The sequence below is a fragment of the Argopecten irradians genome, unplaced genomic scaffold, assembly GCF_041381155.1.
Source record: "Argopecten irradians isolate NY unplaced genomic scaffold, Ai_NY scaffold_0397, whole genome shotgun sequence".
Taxonomy (NCBI): domain Eukaryota; kingdom Metazoa; phylum Mollusca; class Bivalvia; order Pectinida; family Pectinidae; genus Argopecten; species Argopecten irradians.
Window position 1 is genome coordinate 43,078 of NW_027187864.1, and position 5,385 is coordinate 48,462.

General features: G+C 39.1%; 1 pseudogene; it reads right to left on the reverse strand.

Annotated features, from left to right (window-relative positions):
• Window positions 1–564: 564 nt before the first annotated feature.
• On the reverse strand, window positions 565–2,948 carry LOC138312625 (uncharacterized; annotated as a pseudogene).
• Between the last annotated feature and the right edge of the window lie 2,437 nt (window positions 2,949–5,385).

The following is a 5,385-nucleotide window of genomic DNA, read 5'->3' on the forward strand; positions in this document are numbered from 1 at the left end:
TTTTAATATCGGGCATAATTATTCAGACGGAGAGTGATTTCGATGGTATTCGTATTGTTTTAATTAATTGTATTGTTTTATTATTTCAACAGTATAAAACGAGTGGTTTGAGCTCGTCGGACGACGGTCCGGTGAAACCCTCTTCACACTGAAGAGGTGGGTATTTTTATATATGCTATAGTTATGTAATAGTTGCCATCTATACATATAGATGTTGTTAATTGCTATTATATATGTTCTGATAACGAACTGGTTAACTATCCGTTAGAACATGTAAAGTAATATTGAACATATGAGTATAGCCGTATAATTGTATGTATATAGATAACTGTATATTAAATGGTAATATGATGTAATTCATGTTACAGGGTATTATTTTAATGAATAAATGAAGTGAACCCGACAACAGCATTGGTGTCTTCCTTGAAACCATAGCTACTACAATTATCTTTATTTTAGTCAAACTTAATTCTAAAACAGCTGAATATTGCAATTAAATTGGTATTTTATATATACTTTTCACGTTCGATCAACCTTAGTAAAAAGGATTTCTAGGCTAGTCAAGTCGATATCAGAACAAGAACTTTTATTATTGTCCAATCGGTACTCGGCATATGCCGATGAAAAATTGAGCCAACCTTTTCAATTTACTCCGGTTTTTCACATTGTAACCCATCACTATCAACAATGACTATGTGAAATATTCCTGAAGGCGAATCTTCTGAAACAACTGTAATGTTCTCGCGGACATCTAATGCCCAGGGACGTTTGATGCCGATGAATTTCGACAAGAAATGACGGTCTCTGATCTTCCCGTCCTTACTCAGGGTCATAATTGTGTTTGATTTACTATTACATACATAGACCGTTCCGTTGAACACAGTAAAACCGGAAAGTCCATCTATGTGTTTACTCCAAAGTATTTTCCCTGAAAAATGAACGGCTACGATGGATTTTCTCACACCATCTAACACAAGGATACTGTCCTCTGATAACAGACAGAGGTCAGCAGGTACTAGAATACAATTTCCTCCGAAAATACCGGGAAGGACAGTGTGATAGCGTGGTCGGATGGAATGGATGACTTGACCGTGGAAATCGATGACGTCAATTGATTTGTCGAGGGCTGACACAAGCATACGCTGTCTGTTGTACACGTGAATGCCAATGTAATGTTTGGAAGTTTTAAGAGGTTCTCCTTTAACCTGAAGAATAGGTTCCACTTCAACAGTGTAAATCTCGTTAAGAGACCAACAAGTGAAAAGAACGCAAGAAGAGTCTGGGATTAGAGCGATGTGGTGTGGTTCCATTACGGTCAGTTTCTCAACACATGCCCCGGAACTAACATCGAACTTCATTACCAAGCTATTGTACTGGTCCACTACGATCACATGGTCTCCGACTATGCATAAATCAGAAAGAGTGAAAATCCCCCGAACGTTGTCGTGTACGTGAATTGCCCGATGCGAAAAGCTTTCGAACAGCGCTGTTGAAGATACCGATGCTGTAGAACCGCGCTTCCCAGCTACATGTATAAAACCTTCGTCATCGTTGGATAATGAAGAATTATCAACGCTGCCACATGATTGTTCTAAATCGGGGTTAGAACCAGTTGAAGTTGTAGCATTTTCTGAAGTAACCTCTGTGTTTCTTGTGATGTCAGTCGCTGATGTTGCAGTAGGTGTATTTTTCAAGGTTGTATTAGATGCGGTGTCGAAGGGTGCAGCCGATATTTTAAGAAAAAGCTCTAATTCAGATAAATCGTCCGACTGAACACAGATATTTTCCGTCGCGTTCGACTTCAAAATACCGACAGTCTGAAAATTGGAACAAAATTCCAAAAGGTCCTCGTTTGTATCTAGATGGAATGAAGTTGCTCTGCCTAAAACAGTTCCAATGTTATTAGACTACTATAATGCTCCTGTATCCGCTTATCAGTTTCATGCAGCAACTTGGATTGTTTTTCATTACATTATCTCCGGTTTCTTTTTGCCTTTCCAAGATCCTGCGTCAAATGCAAGAAATCATCCTGTATTACATTAACAGAGGACACCATATTGAGGGACGTCGTTGTCACGTTTGATGAATTGACTGCGCTAGAAGAGATGCTGCACATTCAGTTGTGCTTTGCTCCAAAACTGTTGGAGCACTTCTTGTATTTCTCTTAACGAGGCTTGAGAACTAGATTTAGATTTCACAATCATGCCCTTGCTCTGTTCGCCTTGTAGTTTTAGGTCAATAATACGATTTGACAGTTTGTCAAATCGTGTCATAAGCTGTGTGATGAGCCCATTAATTTTTTCAGAGCAATCATCAAGTGGAAAACTAAGACATTGTGCATGATCTATCCAGGCGCATGTCGCACATAGTAACAGTGCATGCGTAAAACAGTATACATCCATGATATTAGATTCATGTTTTGTACAAAAGCTTTGACATTCGCCGCCGTCTGTCGATTTCTTTTTCAGAAAACACACTTTCTTCTTTTGAATTAGCGAGTTCGAATCATGATTTTTGCACCGTTGTTAAGATTGCCATAAGTAGCAGATCAGACGGTAAAGATTTAATCCAGGTACAAAAACTCCACTCCACTTGGACATGAGTTAGCTGTCCGACAGATTGGACATTTAATCTGACCCGAGTGTACACATTTCTGTCCGTAGTCAAGTAAACAGGAAAGGCAAAAAGAATGATCACACGATAACTGGCGAGGGTCTTTAAATATTTCACAACATATACTACATGTGAGGTAATCTTCAGTCAAGTTAGAAGCTAGGCGACTCGCCGCCATGGTCAGTGGTGTACTTCACTCGTACGACGTTGTACACATTGAAACAGTACAATCACGCAAAGGAGTTAGATGTGCTATATTCCAAACGTCAGAAAACCACTTAGCTAGAGATGGTGTTCCGAATGTCACCTTAGAATGTATTATCTACATAAATGTAACACTGGTCTTTCACGGGAAAACCTTATAATTCCTGTGTTTTTTCCAGTTAATTGTTAATCACTAACTGATGATGTTAGCTTCCCCAGAAAATTACTAAATAGAAATCCCTCATCGTATACCAAGTAGTTTCCTGTGCGTATATAATACATATTATATCATGTTACTACTAATGATTAATAATAGCCGTCCAGCCTTTAGTCATATGTGTGTACTTGGTACGGATAACGTTAGTGTTGATAAGGAGCTCGAGGACTTGACGTCCCCAGCTTACGATGGCGAACACATTTGTGATACACGTGAAAGTAGTACTCGGAACATTGGGCTTGCAACACAATATCAAACTCTACTTTCTTGTTTTTAAAGCAATAAACTATGATATTCTTAAATTGAAGATAGGTGATGTGATGATTATAGCTAGTTATTATGAAAACTTTAATCTAAATGGAGTCTTTATTTTCTGCCCTGCAGGTACAGGGTCGTTAGAATTGTGTATGGGGCCTGCTTCCCCTATTGCATGATCGTAAAATGCGACTAAATTTAGGTGAACTTACGAAACTTTTTTTTCCTAAAATGACTTTATCTTTCCTAATGCCAATGCCCTTGGCACCGCCTCTACTTTTGGCCTTGAGTTGAGCGTTCGCCCACTGTGAGTAGAAGGCTCTGGGTTCTGTTACCCTGCTGGCCAAGACACACCAAAGTATAATAAAATTTTTATTTTGGTATTTTTCTTAGTTAGAACATCTACAGCTTAGAAATACATGTATTGGCGCTCAGCATCAATACAGGGAGTGGGACGACTGGTTTCTGCCGTTGTCAGTATAATGTGACCGGGTGGGGTGTGATTGCTTGGTGTCTTCGACGGCATGCTATCAGATGATCAATATAACACTATTAAAAAGGGCTAAATTGGTAGTTCCACTGTACAAGAAGACACTTACATGAATACTATCGCAGTCTCCCAAAACATGCACCTCGCACAACATACCACGCAACACTCAATCATACGATGAGAGGCCGTCCCTTACATGTCCATAGCTGTTAATAGGACGTTAAAATATCCAACAAACAACAAAACCTCTTTGATTTGATATTTTCCTTATTACGTCACTAGTAATTAACGTTGATTTGGTTGGTTGATTATGACCAGTCCATAGCTGTTAATAGGACGTTTATTAATCAAACAAACAAACAAATGAATTTTACGGCGTAACGTTTCCGCCATTACACAATAGCAGCCGAGGTCATTTAAAGACTGCCTCGGCCTGTATGCAAATGTGTTCAATCTAGGTGTTTAAATGCATGCCTGCTTTAGGAGGATGCGAAAAAACGTTTTTTTTTTAAATTGTTATCGAAATATTTACCTAAGGGGTCCAGGAAATCTCCATCAACATTCTACCATATTATCTACGTATTAATTGGTGATACTATATATCCAATTATGGACCTATTTAGGGTGAGCGTCTCAATATTGTGTTATATTGCCCGAGTAGAATAAATGGATGATGACCGCATCGCGGGGGCAGGCGGGCATAGCCTCTACATTGGCAATATAACACTATACGGAACGATTTATATTAAAGTGGCCCTGCAGGTAGGGCGTTAGAATTGTACCTGCTTCGGCAGCCCTATTGTGCATGATCGTAAAGGCGACTAAATTTCAGATCTTATCTTTTCTATTCTTCCTAACTGACTTTCTTATCTTTCCTAATGCCTCCCTTGGCACTCATCGCCGATCATTTATGGCCTTGAGATGCATCGGAATGAGCTTATATTCGCCCCTGTGAGGAAGCTCTGGGTTCTGTCCCATGGCCGAGACACACCAAAGTCTATAAATAAGTGGTAGGTGTTTCTGCACACTGCTTAACGCTCAGCATACAGGGAGTGGGACGATGGTTCGCCCCGTTGTCAATATAATGTGACCAGGTGGGGTGTGTGTTGCCTGGTGTTTCGGCGGCATGCTGATTGCAGCTTCAGTGATATAGCACTATAAAAGGGCAATCGTTCCACTATACAAGTATGAGACACAGAACATGAATATACCACAGTCTCCCAAAATGAAGGTCCACGCACTTGCGCACAATACATTTAACTTAATGCGAAAGTAAAAACGCATTGTAATATATTTTATGGCGAGCCGTCCTTACATGACTCATTTTAGCTTGTTAATAGGACGTTAATTAATCAACAAATAAACAAACTTTGACATAAGGACGATTAAAGATCCCTTATTTTTTATAAAATACATTATGACGTTATTTTAACAAATGTCAAACTAAGTGTGCATGTTATTTATCACGAAAGGCATTGGTTAAAGAACGGCACCTTAAAGAATGCAGCGTTTGGACAACGTAGTTCACAAAGAAATATTAACTCGGTGTTACTAAAAATCGAAATACCTACATAAATTAATAGGTTATATATTGAACGTCGAAGCG